Source organism: Camponotus vicinus, unplaced genomic scaffold, assembly GCF_025532165.1.
Source record: "Camponotus vicinus isolate PSW18456_S1 unplaced genomic scaffold, iyCamVici1.0 SCAF_4, whole genome shotgun sequence".
In the NCBI taxonomy this organism is placed as follows: Eukaryota; Metazoa; Arthropoda; class Insecta; order Hymenoptera; family Formicidae; genus Camponotus; species Camponotus vicinus.
This window is the reverse complement of record NW_028141976.1, coordinates 6,170,320-6,187,108: the sequence shown is the minus strand read 5'-3', so window position 1 is coordinate 6,187,108 and position 16,789 is coordinate 6,170,320. Positions and strand designations below refer to the sequence as shown.

Sequence of the window (16,789 nt, the reverse complement as noted above, 5' to 3'; positions counted from 1 at the left end):
GAAAGAAAGTACGCGAAACTTCAGATATGATATATACAATGCAGAACTTGTTGCATTTTACCTACTTAAGAGAATGAGTTTCGACTGTGGTTTTCAAATATTTATATTTCAAGATATTTAGCTTGATAAATTTCCCAATTTTGAGGATAGAATGTTGTTGATCATCAAAAACATTTTACTAATTAATTTTAATCATATATGAGAGTAAATATTCTTGGTAAAGCGTAAATTGCTGAGCAATCAATTCGGATTTTTGCGAAAAAACGGACAAACGACACGTTGACGTAATAAAAGCTGAAGGCGCGGAAATATGAGGATTAATAACCCTTAACATTATCAGAAGATATAATCCTTCGCTATGAGTAAAAAGGAAGACGGAGATAAATGGATATTGGTACATGTCATGGTTATTGTTAGTGATCGTTTTTATCTAAAAGAATTATAACCACATACGATTGTATGAGCGGCACCTGTTTTATTTCCTCACATAGTTAGAAATTTCAGAATTTAGACGTCAATCGCATTCTTTTTTAATTGTATTTCTAGTCTTCTATTTTTTTTCTATATTTATCTATAATTGATGATCTATTTCTAACTATACGTATGCCAACCACACACACACAACAATAGAAAATAAAATATATAATTTTTTTAAATTATGTTATATAATAAAAAGAAAAAACTACAATTCGTTTTTAATAATATTGATTTAAATAAATTTAAATAAAAATTTATATTAGAATTAGTGTTATATATATAATTATAGAGTTTATTATTAATTAAATATAAATTAAATTATATTATTATAACATTATAATGCTAATTAAAGAATATATATATGCATACTGTACAGTTTTTACAATATTATTTTATTATCAGTTATTATTGTTATTTTTATATGCGATTCATTATATATATTATTATATTACATTTTATATTTTTCTTATGAATTAATAATCTAAATTAATGCATTTCTAAATTTTGAATTTTTGCTACGTTGGCACTTTTAAAATAATTAAAAATATACCTATTATTTATTTTCATAAATATTATACACAAAAAGGTTATAACAAATGAATTTTAGATATTAATAAAATTTATACATTTGATAAATTGATTTTGTTACATCGATTTATATATGTGCAGAATAAAAAATCTAGAAAAATATAAAAATAAAAAAAAAATTCAAGCCAAAAATAAAAATAATATAAGCATGCAATAGTATAAAGTGATGAAATAAGTCTCCCAAAATGGAAGCTTATAATGGACTATTTAATGCACTGAATTAGTAATATATTAATTATATATATATTAATATATATAATTTAGTACATGAATTGATTTCCACAAATATGGCTTTAATTTTTCGATGTGAACATTTTTGAGTGAAATACGTATTGTATACAATTCTATAATTTGTTATTATATTTTTCTTTTTACGTTATATATGAAATTGTGTCTATATACATATGTCTATTTACATTAGTACTTTCGAATTTATCAGTTATATGAATTACTACAACAAATTAGTTTGATTTATTATTATTACTATTATTTATATTATTATTATTATTATTATTATTATTATTATTATTTTGTGATTTATATATCTTGCAGTAATATGAGTAATAATATGAAGAGAAGATCTTTATAATCTTATATAATTTATTTTTAAAATTGAAAATTTATTACTCACAGAGAAAATCAGATAAATTATACTATTTTATAGAAAAAGTATAAGAGGTATTTTTGTTTCCATTTCGATTTGCAATTCTATTGTTGTATAAAACTTTTTACTCGCGAATGAAAACTTGAACAGAAGTTTAACTTTTATATAATAAAATTTATTTTATTATTATTTTATTGAATTACAATGTTTTAATTTTAAATTGATTTAAAACTGCAAGAAAGATGTCTCAAGTTACAAGAATCTTCTCTGATTTTTGATCATGACTTAAGGTCGGGTGATGAGAAATTAAAGAAGACACGAAAGTTTTAAGAGTATTATGCAAGCATCGTGTCAAAATCGAGCTCGAAAGTATCATAGTTATTGAAAATGCTAGCGCTTAAGTCTTTACGTGTGTGCATGCATAGGTGTGTATGTATATGTATGTGTGTATGGAAGATGAGACCTATTGAGTTAACTATCCTCGTTCCCGAGATCAGGGAGCAGCACGTTAGGAAGTTATAAGTCTTTAAACTTTAATTTTAACTTGAACTCGACGGCGCTAAAGTTGGTTTAGTTTTACCTTACTTATACTTCTGCGGTCAGGACCTGGAGTTTTAAGAAGCTTCAAGACTCCACGATAAACCCCGAACGCTTTACATTATAAAACGGTAAACTAGAAGGACTTTTGATGCGCATTTCGTTTTTATCATTTGCAAAAATTGTGTGATAATCTGGTTGATTTTGCGATTTTACGTAAATTTATTGTAATCACGTATAGTTTGATTTTATCACAATCAGTTTAATCCTGTATTTGAAGTAAGAATGGACTGCATTTATTTTCATACAATAGCGTCGTTGTTATGCGTTCAAATAATTCTGTGCCATTGTTTGCATATAATATTATTTATTTATATTTCAATTTGCCAGAATGATTTTATAATATGCTACTTATTTGTACTTCATGTGCTATAAATTAAATTGAGATATTATATAAGACTAAAACTTTTAAAAGGAAAAAGAAAATATGTTAATATTTTCAATTTTAGTTTAAGCTAAAGTACTCTCAAGCTAAATTAAATATATTTGATAAGAAAAAAAATGACTTATTGCTTTTCATATCTCTCTCTTTTGACTTTTAACGTATATTTTATAACTTATCAATATTATATATTTGTTTGCTATAACTTAAAGATATATTATAGCAATATAATATAATTATCCAATTATCTCGATTTAATTATTATTATCTCGATTTAAATTTTTAAAATATTTGTAGAAAACATTGAATTTATATTTGTAAAATTCCATTGGAAAATTTATTACATTCTTCTGAAATTTTATTTTACAGAACTGATTTCGTCGGAAATAAATACGTGTTATTTCGAGAATTTCAATTTAATTGTGCTCGTAATTATACTCACACAAATACACGTGTGATATATTAGATTTTATTTTACATAATATATTTTTGCAAAATAAGCATGTATTTCACATACTAAATACGCCATTTGAATATCTCGAATGTAAATTTTAGTGGCGGCGGCGCAACGCGTGAGAAAAGTGGCTATCATAATTTACTGGAGATGAAAAAATGGGGTTTCATATGACAAGCGTATGCTGCGTTTCACGAAAGGAACGGAAGGATGCCGCTCTCTTCCGTTTTGAACATTGTATGTACAGGAAAGACGTGATGCAAAACGATCGTGCTCTTTTTCCCTCCCCGTTCGCAAGCATATATCTGTTCCCTGCCATGGCATGAGGTCGATTGAATTCTCCGTTTGTTTCGCGCAATTCGAAAATTCGTCTACCGCGGAATAAGCGGAAGTTCCGGTGGCGGGCGCGTCGTTTCTTTTTTTGTATTTTTTTTTTATTTTTCGCAAAATCCAGTTTTCCAGTCATTCGCGCATCAGTCAACGTCGGTTGCCGTTTTTTTGCAAATCGTGGCGCCGCGATATCGAATAGGTAATTTCCGAAATCTCAGCTGCCCGTCGAATGATCTATCGCCGGCGCATCGACCATTCGATACGGCTAACGCATTAGACCGTTCTATGCATTCGACATCACTGAGATCAATAGACACTTCTGACACGTTACATCGCGATGTGTAACAAACGGTGGTAGATCAGGAGTGGACATTACTATCCAGTGAGCTGTATTGTGCGCATTATATCGTATTTAAGTATAATTGACATGTCGAGAGTGAGCCATTACGTCGATACAAATATCATAATCGAAACTGCTCGCTTCATAAGCGCTCAATAACAAGTGTGACAAACGTATTTCTGGCGAGATAACTAGAACATGCAATTTGTAGTCGGTTTTGTAGATAATATCCGCTTAGATAATTATTTTTCTTAGAAACTTCCACATATAATCGTTAATATTGCTTTGAATATTTTTTATAGAAATTATACAAAGGTGAGAATTTTCTATTTATTGATGATATATTTAAGTGTATTGTATCTATCAATTAGACTTGTCTATTTTATACATTGTCTAATAGCATCTTTTCTCCCCTTTGGAGAGCAATTTAACGAAAGTTCTACTTTATATTTACTTGATATATGTCTTTTCAAATGCATTCTTCAGTTACCTAGAAGATTTCAAATCAAATAAAATATTATCGTCATAAAATGAAGCTTGTTTTACGCTAATTTGCAATGGAAGATAAGCAGGATTAATGGATAGCGACAGTTGTATTACAATTTTATTTTTTCAAAAGATCTCATTTTTCTTTTTTCTGCGATTCGCATCTCAAACTCCGGGCGACTTAGCTTTTCCTCCGCCACTGCTGCTACCCTCCTTCTCGGGGGTGGACGTCGCGGCACGGAGGAGGGTGGTTTTGGTTTACCCTTCGCTCGTAGCGACGCTAGCGCCGCGTCGGAGGCTCCAGTTCGACCTCAGCATCACTCGTGGTGGTTTCGCGCGCGCATCCGCCTCTAAGGTGAGATCACTTTTCGAGGAAAAAAAATCGGGATTATGTATTATTTTTGACGAACCTCGCCAACTTCACCCTCGTTGTCGCGATAAATCGTTCGACCGGTGCGATTAAAAATCTCGAACGGTGATCGTCGAGGAACGTCGATCGATCAAAGTTGCCGAGGAGAATTGCGAGAGTGCGTCTTAATGAGAAGAAAACAAGTTATACACGTGAGAATGGATCATGGGCGATCAATGGGCGAGTGAGCGATTAATCGCGGACATATCGATCGCTGACAGATCCTGCGCTCTCAACGAATAATTTGCGTGTGTAAATAATCGAAAAATAAATTTCTCCTTCAAACTCGCTTTGGTTCAGATCTATCAACTCGAGACAAGGACACACGTTATTTATCACTTGTCGAGCAATCTATTTCCTTTCCGCGCTCTTTGCGCGAATCCGAGAGCTTTCGAAAACGAAATGTATTCGCGGGAATGCGGGGATTTTCGGCGAAATCGCAGGTGATCTGATCCACGGACCAGAGAGAGAACGCTTGGATCCCCAATAACTGCAAGCGCATACTGCGTTTCTCTCCGTGAAAAGAAAGAAAAGTCACGCGATTTGCGTAAGAATTGTGAGAATTTTACATAAAATTTGTTTCACTCGGATAACGATTGTCTGGGACGTGCTCGAGATGCTCGAATGATTTAAAATAAATCCTGGGATTCTCTGCGGCAGTGAGATGATACTTGCAGTGAGTGTGTCATAAAACACGTTCAGTAAAATCCGGATTAAAGCGTTCCCGCGTGTTGCGAGTCTCTTGTTTGTATATAAAAAATAGTTACACGGAATACGACAATTGGAACATTGTAGTGTCATTGATACTTAAAAAGTTTGATCAAAACTCAAGTGAGAATATATTTGACATATCTGAAGTAATCGAGTGATTTCGCGTTTCGAATGTGATAAAACTTATGCGATTTTGGAAATAAACACGGTTTGTGGGTGGCTTGTTGTGTTCCAGGGGATCTTGAATTTAAAATCGAATTTTCAAAATCGACAGTGATAAACTATGTTCAATGTAATATCCAGCAGAAATATTTCTATGGCAGTAAAGTGCGTAAATGTATCAGCAAAAATTTACATTAAAGCTTCGGGCTCTCTCTAATAATCATGAGCTTAACACGAGCACAAACCTTTTGATTTTAAGCGGTACTTGAATGCAAAGACTCCCCAGCAAATTTATTTAAAAGAAAAATAGCACTTTATCGCAACTGTATATATAAAATTGGATTTTTATTTTTTTTTGTAATGATACAGTCGCTTGTCGACAAAACTATTGACAAAATTAAGTAAAGTTTTATTAAGAAAGCAAAATGTTATAAATATATACATTGCAGTTTCCCTTATAAGATTTCAATTAATTAAAGGGAGAAAAAAGCGTCAATAATTGTTTTATAAAATTCTCAAGAGTGACACGCAAAGTTTGTCAGAAAAAAATACATAATCAGATAAAATTCGAACCACACATACACATATATTACGCGCACATACACATATATTAGTATATTAATATTTGAATGGTACTCGAGTCAATTCTTATTACAAACATTTCAAAGTAGATAATCAATCTTCCAAAAAATGAAATTCTAAAGAATGAAACTCTTCAGACACCGCCACATTATTCCGCGTGCGAATTCTTGAGGATCTTTCGTCGTTGAAGCAGGCATAATTCGTCCTACGCAAAGTTATAAGAAAGTGCGCTGGAGTGAAAGGAATAAGATCACTCAGAAGACAGAATGCTAATATTTTGCGAGAATAGAAAGAAAATAATTTTCCTCGGATGATACGTAATATCATGATCTCGTGAATGACTGAGCAAATTCTCTCAAATTCGTGAGAAACGTAACGTGCTAAAAACTTAAATTACTTGTAGTCATTACAAGTATCCCTTCGAAATCTTTGAAGTGTTTGGAAAATCTCAAGAATTGTACCGTCATGTGTCGCAAATATATGGTGTGATCCTTATGAAAAAACACACATGAACTGTAAAACCACGTTCGCAATAATAGTAAAGTCGTGCTCCACTTCCTTACGTGACCAGACGAGGTATGCTTTCGAAAACGATTACGCGAAGTGCCGGCGGAAAGTACTAGTACGGATAAAGCTCCGACTAACCATTTGATCGGCCTTCCCCCTGTGCACAACCGCAATTTTCGAGTGGTTAAAGTGTTGTGTGAAACGCGAAAATATATTAACAGTAATAGTGTTGATGCTATTATCTTGCTAGGGAATGCTGTTCAGAGACATGAAATTTCCTCATAAAGTGTACTCGTGATTACCCGTTGTTCGAAATATTCCATCGAATTCCTTTTATCGCGCGTTTTATCAACGTAATTATCCACTTCTTGAGATCGGAATATATATCGAGATAAAATTACGGTGCGTGCTCTACCTAAATCATTATTATACGTGCGAAACTAAATCATTATTATATAAGAAACGTCACGGAGATAGCAATTAGGCGAAGAATATCGCGAATTTAGCAAAATTGGGACAGAGATTGCATCGTCCTTATGTAATTAGTATTAAAATACGAGATAAAAAAATATAAAAAAGTCCTAACGAATCGTTCAAAAGGCCGAATTGCTACGCATCTTGAAATAAAATTGTGCGCGTAATTAATGAAAAGATATGATTGATAATAAATAAATTCACCTTCTTTCGCAATCGACAGTCGTCGAGATAAAATCATAATATACGATATCCGCGACTAAGACTATAATAATATTGATATTGTCGACAAACGAAAACTCTTTCCGTCATCGCAGATTACGCCTTTGGCGTTCGCAAAAAGAAAAAGTGTTGACGGTGCGTTCTATTAATTTTCCATCGGCACAAAGTTCTCCGCGAGAGATTGAGATCGAAATTGGATGAACGTGACAGATGTGCGTTATAATAGAAGATCTTCGCGGAGGAAAATAAAATATGTATGAGAACAAAAGTGCCAACTCGTTCGAAGAAAACTAAATTCCTTTAATAAATCGCTATCGTCGCTTCGCGAAACATCGTATCATATGTTCTCGCGCGAAAAACTGTTAAACATTCTCGAGTGTATCTCGAGGATTGTTGCTATTCGAGATCGTAACCGCTGTCTCAAGGATCGATCGCTCTCGTGAGATCTAAGTGTCGAGGAAAAGCTGTGCCGGAAGTGGTTGGATATTTTGTAGCAAGTGCTTCAAAAGGGTTTGTCTCTTTTTGGTTGCGTCCTCATTCACCCAATTCACTTGATTTTGTGCCATTGTCTTCCGATCGTTCGTGTTCTACGTGAAAGGCGATTTCTTCGATCTTGTGTACCTCGGAAAGAAGAGGAGCTTGCTTGGACGTAAGTTTCACCTTTATACTAGTTTAATAATGATTAGTTTTGTAAAAAAAACAAAAAAAAACAAAGGGGATATTTTAAACCAAATGGAGTATTCTAAATATTTCTAATTAAAACATAGCTAAAATTAAAGTTTCATTTTCATCAAATATACAGACTCATATAAGAACTTAACAATTCTGTAAAAAAGTAAAAAACACTGTTTTAAAAACCTATTGAATTAATTTATATACAATATATGCAATATTTTAAAATGACTTAAAACTAATCCGCAATTTATAAGCTTTAATTTTAAATGAGAAGAAAAAAGGAAATTGTAATACTAAATCATAAACTAAATTAATTATGCCAAAGTTGTAATGAGCATACATGATATTAACGTGAAATTAGGTACGTAAGTATCTTTGGGTATATAAGCTAATAAGGTTTCGGGATTACATTATGTTCTTTGAGGGAATATACTTTTCCGAATAATTACGATTTCCGTAAAATTGCATATTAATAAACTGCAAAGTACATGTATTATCACTTATATTTAATATTTTAAGAATTGTATTAATAATTAATAGGAATAATCATTTTTAAAATAAGAGAGGTAGATCTCTCACAAATTATTATTTCTTTTTTAAATTGTTTGTAACATTGTTTTTTAATATTTTTTTTTGTTTTTAAAAAATTTATTATTATAAGATTTTGTTTAGGGTTCAAAGAGATTTTAAGTATTATTTTTTATATATTTTTATTTAATTATTTGATACAATATTTTATGAGATAAATAAACAATTTAAGTTTTTATTCATTCTCTCTTGTTTTGCGGATAATAATATTCAAAGATACGGAATAGATACTTCTGCACGCAAAAACGCACGCAAAATATATATGTATGTGTATAGCTTATTATATGCACGGATAAAACATTTTATAAATGTTTTTCATATTTTGTATTATTTGAAACACATAAATATATTTATAAAGATTATAATAAAGCTGCTAATTTCTCATATAATCGAGATTTGTCCCATTTTCTGATGATTTATTGGACCTGCATTGTTAGCGCGATAATTAAAAGAGCTGTCATAGTTTTCTAGGCGAACAGTTAGTTCTCATTTATAAATGAGATTATAATGAATCGCGGGCGCAAACTCAATTTCTTCAAAGTCCCTAATGGATTTGTCACAAAAGAATGTTGGCTCCAGGAATGGGAAGAGTTTGGGGATCTCTTAATCTGTCTTTACTGCTTTCTCATTACCTAGAACTCCTGGAGTGAAGTCTCATTGAAATAAACGTGAGGGCTAAATTAAACGAACGAAAATCCGATATTTCCTATTTACGTCGTAAATTTTTCAAGCGAGACTAGAGAGTTTTTCTTGGTTTAATTATATATACTGTAAAGAGTTATCGCAAAAATAACGGTAAACAAAAATGTTTATTAATTTATTATGGTGAGTAACAATATTTAAGCAAAAAAATATAATTAATATTAAAAGTTGTGTTATAACTCTTTCTTTATTATATTTTTTTATTATTTAATTAAATTATTTATTTAAATCTCATAATAAAATAATTAGTTTGAGAAGCAAATTCCAGCCAATTCCATATTGATTCATTCGCAATGTTTATTTTTACGCTGTGTATATATGGCCCACTAACACCCGTCCACCCAAAATATCTCTGCTTTTATTTTAAACCATGACAACAAAATTGAAGATATAAGGGTTTACGGTTTTGAATTACACGTTATATGATGACAATAGTTTTATTGTGGATGGAAATGTAATGGAGATTTAAAGTTCAACTTTATTTTTTTAAACGGAATGACAATTTTTTGTGAAATTCTGTAGGATGGCAAATTCTGAAAAAAAGTTTAGCTTCAATTTTTCCTATTATTTAAAATAACAAACATATTTCCGATCAATAAAGTTACTGGACTTGTATATTATATAAACAATAATTTTATATTTGTAACATGCAATAAATAGTGATAAAATAAAGTTTAAATTAAATTTCCAAAGTTAAGTAAGTTTTCGCGCGTGTTCGATAATTCATAAAGTGCTATCGCAGAGTCAAATTAGATCTAAAAGTTTATTAACCAGTAATTAATGGTTAAATATTCCTTGTTACAAACTTTCTATGACAGAGATATTTATAATAGAAATTTGTTATATATGGGCGTGAAAAGCATAAATCTTAATTGTTAATCCATAATCTTAGTTATACAAGGATATTGATATTTATTTCACTAAACATACTTTCTAGGATTTTTCCTTCGTGTGCGCGAATATCGATGCGATATTTTTTGCAGTTTTCGCGGTCTGGCAAACTGCGATGAAACTCTTTGTGGTTGGTGTATATGTGAATCGCCGTTGCGGACACAATCGCGGTCACAGAAAAAGAACACAGTATTCCATTTTTCATAATACATCGCTAGAAATAATCTCCGCTGCATTAAATTACAGTAACTTTAATACATTGTCGCGAGCTTGCGATAGAGCATTGTTTTTTTAGATATTAGTTTCTTTAATGAAAATATGTTCGCTCGTGTGTAATGCATTACATTTGACAATATATTGATAATTATTGTAGCATTTCTATTTATTGCTGTTGCTTGATAATATATCGACTAATGTCGATCCATCATACAATATTTTGCACGTGTATCTTTTTAATTTGCATATAGATTAATTGCAGTTTTATTTTGTAAAAATATTCCATGATATTTTCATATAATAAAAATGCATACAGTTTCACATAGTAAAAATATTACAAGCATAAATTATGAAAACGAAAAACTTTCTCGTGTCGTTTTAAATGATACAAGAGATTGAAGATATTGAACGTTCAATTTCGCGAGATAGCGGAAAAGATTTGAACGGAAGGTGCAAGCAGTGGAAGAAGATGGAAGAAAGGGATTCGAATAATGGGCGAATCTTGCGCAAAACTGAAATGATTGATGGAAGCGCAGACGGAGGTTGGGTGCCCCGGAAGCGGAAATGCCCCGGAAACAAAAGGAGGGGAGGAAATAGTTAAGCTTGCGACTAGGTCGGCACCTAGAATGCTCGAACGCAGTTAACTCGAATGCTCCCGATAATAATGATACTATAGAGAGTCGCCAATCGACAGGCCCATTTAATGAGTTTTCCAACCCTTTCTCGAGAACTGACATTTGTCATCGTTCGACTTTGACGAAGCAATTTCTATTTGTTTCCTTCGTTGTTCTGTGAATAAAAATCAAGTTTTGTGATTAGAATCATCAACGGCTTTTAATGAGTAAAATAGCATGTCAAATAAGATTAATTTAGTATACCTTAAACTTAAAAAAATGGTTGACTTTAATTTTATATTTTAATTCTTATTATTTTTTTTATTTTAATTATTTATTTTAATTATTTTGAAATGTATTGGTGATATTTTAATTAGAAACATGTATGTAGAATTTCTTGTTATAAATTTTTGCAAAAATATTATTAATAATATCCTTATAGCATAAATCTAATAAAAAAATTGTGAATCAAAAATGATGTTTCTTCACAATCTCTTTAACAAAAAAGTTTTTTAATTATCAATTATAATGAATTAATGTCTTTAGTGAATAAATAATTATTATTAAATTTAATTATAAATTTACACAAGAGGTTCGACTTAATGTTTTTGTATTTTTATTAAATATCCTAGTTTTTATTAAATATCCTAGATTTTTATTAAATATCCTAGTTATGACAGAAAATTTAAGAGAACCATTGCGCAATCTGTTTTCATTATTTCATTTTTTAATTTTCTTTTGGTTTTTGTAGATATCAATATAATGCACTGTGAAACTATTATAGATAAATATTAAAATATTATTTATACATTTACATAAATGTTTGTAGTCTAAATTAATAAAAAATTATCGTATTTTGGAAATGTAACTATAAAATGTGACTAAAAATAGTATAGTTATAAAAAGAGAACAATAATCTAAAACATAAAGCACGTACTAATAAAATGACAGGTGAGTTTATTATTATATCACAGTTCAATATTTTTCAAATAAAAGGATAATGATATTATATAAAAATCTAGTAATCATATTGTGTAAAAAAAGCTAGGAAAAAATTTATTTAAAAATTTAAAAGAGAAATTATAAAACATCTCTCAAGAATGAAGAAATCTAATAAAACTATATAGAATGCATGAAATATTTTTCTCATCGTCCATTTTAATAATCTCTCATGTTTTGTGAACATTGATGAAAACTTCCATTTTTGTCATAATAAAACAGACATAAAAGAGAAATAAATTTTTGCATAATATTTTTTTAATATGCACATGTATTTATAAGAGACATATTTATAAGAAATATTTAATATAGAAATAATCAGAGAGAAATATGTGAACTTTTCTAAAATATTTATCAAATGTAATTGATTCTTTTCATGTTTTTTATAGAATAAAAATATTGCATTTTTACATATTTCTGTAGAGAGTTTAAGGCCATGTAGGTACGTTTGGTGCGAAATTTTCGGAAGAATCGCCCTCAAAACTTTCCCGTATTCTTGAAGCCGAGCTTTAAAAACTTTTTCAAAAGCTACTTTGGCGGCATGGCATATTTCCTCGTTTGATTTAAGCCCAAGGATTTTACTATTCTCTCACACCTCGGATTTTACGATCGGTGTTCCCATATCGCAATCTCGTCGAATAAACTTATCTGTTCTCCCAACGTTTTCCTCCCCCTCCCCTTCCTCTTCAACAGTGATTTAGTAGACCAATAATATCGGTGTCGCAATAATTTTCTCGGTGTGACAAATATGTACTAAAATGTATCCGCGGCAATTTGTATCAATAACCATATTTCATTATACGTATCAGAGCGTAACCAGTCTTGATGCGATTTTGATTCCATATTGGTGCGGTAACGTTACCTAATCACGCTTCCATCTCGCTCGTGGATTGATACCAACGTATACTAATCTACAAGAAACAGGATTATGCGCAAATAGAGCTCGTATGAAGGAAAATTGCACTTTACGAGAGGGAGGAGATTCTAATAAATTTTTAATATCTAGAACTAAACATAAAAGTATGATGGATTAACATAACAAGAGAGACCGAGAGAAAGATAAAAAATGGAAACAGCTGACTACGTAAAAAAAAATTTATATACAAATAGTAAAAGAAAATTGGAGATAAATATCCGCTTTTGCATTATTTATATTGATCTAAAACAGGAAGATTTTCATAAAATTTTTCTTATCAAGAGAAACACAGTAATTCATATATATTTCGTATTTTGTTTCTTATTTTTCAATTAAAACGCAACGAATCGAATACGTATGAAAATCCGAGCTTCAGCCAGGTTCTTACTTTCCCTCATCACTGTAAAATTACGGTAACGTCTACGGAATATGTAATCGGCCTTTCGTTCAATATTCATCGAAGCGGTGCCATCGACGGGTCAAAGTAATCACTCATAGCTTTACGCGAGCATAACGATTCTGTACTGAAGGCCGATTAGTGCATTTGTCATGCAGCCGAGGTATCTGGGGTCTTGCATACCCCCATTAGTGACGTACGGGCCTCAAGCCAGACAATACCTCTATGCGAAGACGGCGAATTTGAATTCTACTAAGTGAACGCTGATCAATGGAAATGCTATATTTCGGGGAAACGGTTCGTCATCCTGTGAAACTCTGCGCGTGACATCGGTCCTTCCATTTCGAAGAAGATTAATGTGCGACTCATATGAGTGATATAGCCATCGCGTTTGTAACAAGCTACATACATACTTTGAGGTGCGCGATTGCATAAATTTATATCACTACTTTATACCTAATAAAAGTCGCGTTAATGAAATCCAAATTTTCAACGTTGCATGATTTTTCCTCGCTAATATTTATTTTCTAGCTTTTGCGTTAATTAAAGTCAATTGTTTTTTTGCGTGAAATACAATGTTTCCAAATTTTTAATGCTTATTTTAATAATACTATAGTTATATAATCATATAAATTTGATATATTTCATGAACAAATATTTTGTCGTAGAGATAATTACAATTTTATTTCTCGAATTGTATGATATTTAATTAATGAAAAAGCATGTATTATTGTACGAGTAAAAGTTAAATATAGAAGAAAAACTAAAAATATGGAAAATCATAATAGTGAATAAATTGAGAAATATCGCATAATAGGAAAAAATGGAGAATACATCCGTGTAGAATGTATTTTGAAAAAAAAACGTTGAATAATTCGCGTATACTCTCATCTCGCAGTCCTCTTTTAGGATATAACGCGTAGATGGATCGTACCGGATGAGTCTTGCGCGCGAGAGTCGGTTTTAACCAAGATTTATTCACGTATGCTTCGTTAAAGATGTACAAACACGTACTCCGCGGCATTCATTAAAATAACAGATACTTGGTGCCGTATGGATAAATGTCGGCAACCAAGTCCGCGGGTCTTCCAAGTCCGCCGCTATTCATTTTAAACGAGCGCGAGATGATGATTCGTGTTGACTATCACGCTCGATGCTCCGCAAAAAATAAAACTGACTTTAATTGAATATCGCGGAAGCTTTGAATGATATGCAGCGCGATGTATAATAATTAAAATGCGCGTATCCCCCGATAAAATTGTTGCTGTAAGAAAATAGAGTGGAAAGATGTTTTGACGCTTTGAGATGTGAAACGAGCCAGGGGAGAGAAGATGATATGGGCGAGCTCTTTGCTTAAGAAGAGACTTGTTCTAGGTCAGATCTCATCGATTTATTTATTTAAAGTATTCCTTCGCCGATAGAAGTTGCGTACGCTTGTGTATAATTAAAAATATTCAAGCTTCAAGACGATAAATATCATATTTTATCCTTATGTATGAGATAAAAAATTTTTAATCTAAAAAATTTTTAATCTGAGATATATAAAAAATTTCTAATCTAATTTAATTTAAAAATTTCTAATCTTATCCGTAAATTCATTATTTTTAACATACATGTGGCAAATATAAAAAAAAATATTTTTCGTCGCGAAGCTTTTATCGTTGTTGTGAAACACATACGATCATTCCTCGGGGAAAGTGGGGCGAATAATTCTTTCTTAACGGCAATATCATGTTGCGAGCATTATTTTATGCGAACGTGACACGGGTAAGAGTGGACAGACTGACAGCTCATTGTCCGGTCAACAACACTTTACAACCGCGCGCGTAATCATACAGGATGGCAGACAAGCAACCGACAACAGATGGATGGATACGCGTGGACGAAACGGCGCATCGTTGCACGTGCCAACAGTGTTGATTTTCAACTCGTGCATCGCGAATCGGTGTGTTTGTTCAACCGCAAGCATGGATGCACGTATCGTCGAGTAGTACGGTATCCTTTGCGTACACTTGCCTCGGATGGGTTTTACATTCGCGGTATAAAGCGAGGAGATAAACAAGGTAGATAGTAGTATAATTTCGCAATAGTATTAAAATAATATTTTGATTACAATCATATGATACAGTATTAATTTTATTAAGCAGTGACCGCGGTTTATTCTCAGGTTTTTCGAACTTAAAACGCGTTTTTTCATAGATTTTACTAGACATTGTTATGTTTAGAATTATTGCATTTATAAAATAGAATCTCCCAAATTATCCTAACATTTAAAGTGCTTTGATTAATTTTTCTCTTGCTCAAAATGTAAGAAATAAAAATAAAAATGGTTGAAAGATGCAAGCATGAAAAAATTGAAGATTATTGTCGATGCTTGAAAGTATTTAAATGTCACTTTATTTATTTTCTTTGGAAGATATAGGCTTCTTTCTATGCAAAATAAATCGGACATATAAAAAATATTTATAAAAATATTTATAAAAAATATTTATATTAAATATTTAATATTTTTAAATATTTTTAATATATTTTATTTGAGTTAATTCGGTTGGACGTAAGTTATACATGTATACCTTTCTTATTCGCGAAATAGCGAAAAATAAAGCATAATTAGATGCGAAATATAATGTTTATTCGTTTCTATGTAACAATAATAATAAATATAATAGCTAATCTTCAACACATATCATGCAGAAAAACAAAGTAATAGCTATTGGATTCTGTTACATGTTATAACGTGGGGAGTTTCGAGAAAATAAATCAAGTATTCATTTATTTTAATATAAAATGCATATGTTCCATGTTATTATTTTCTTCGTCGGAGATACATCAATATTTTGAAATAAGTAACATGCTATCGACTTAAAATCAGAGGAAACAGAAATGAAAATATTACATAAATATTTCATAAATATCATATATGTGTGTAAATGTAGAATACTTGCTCCTTTATTTCTATTAGAAAAATACATTGTTCTCTTACTCCGAAAATTGATATTGATATGACAAGAAAGTTTCGATATCTATTGGACATTTATGCGCAGTAAATCGATTTCCAGCAATAAAATGGAAGAGTTCGTAAATAAAGCAAGTATATCGGGCGACAGACACACTATCAATTTACAAGATTAAGTGGTCTTATGAATTACGTAATTCTTGCTCATATCACGTTCTTTTTTTCGCGAGTAATGTCGCTGTGATTCTCTTTTAACGACATTCTAATGAGCGCTCGTATTCAAATAACGAGGACTATCGGATGGCATAAATTTGCGCTCTTATCATCAAAAAACAATCCGACACATCCTCGACGAATTCTTCGTATCACCGGTTATTTAACGCTCTTCTGCACGAAAATGCATGACGCTAACTGCAGTCGGGAGACGCAGTCGACTTTACGAGAAACACGCCGTCCGAACCACCCTTCCTCCCTGGCTTGCTCTTGATTCTTTTATTCGGTCTGTCCGAC

The 16,789-nt window shown here is 31.4% G+C and overlaps 1 protein-coding gene across 5 annotated transcripts in view; it reads left to right on the top strand.

The window, feature by feature from the left end:
- The first annotated feature begins 4,576 nt into the window (after positions 1-4,576).
- Positions 4,577-16,789, top strand: part of LOC145969911 (protein borderless) — a 218,603-nt gene continuing 206,390 nt past the window's right edge. For all 5 annotated transcript variants that reach the window (XM_083096242.1, XM_083096243.1, XM_083096241.1 and 2 more), the window contains exon 1: positions 4,577-7,974. The gene's annotated coding sequence lies outside the window, so the exon portion shown is untranslated. The remainder of the gene's footprint in view (positions 7,975-16,789) is intronic.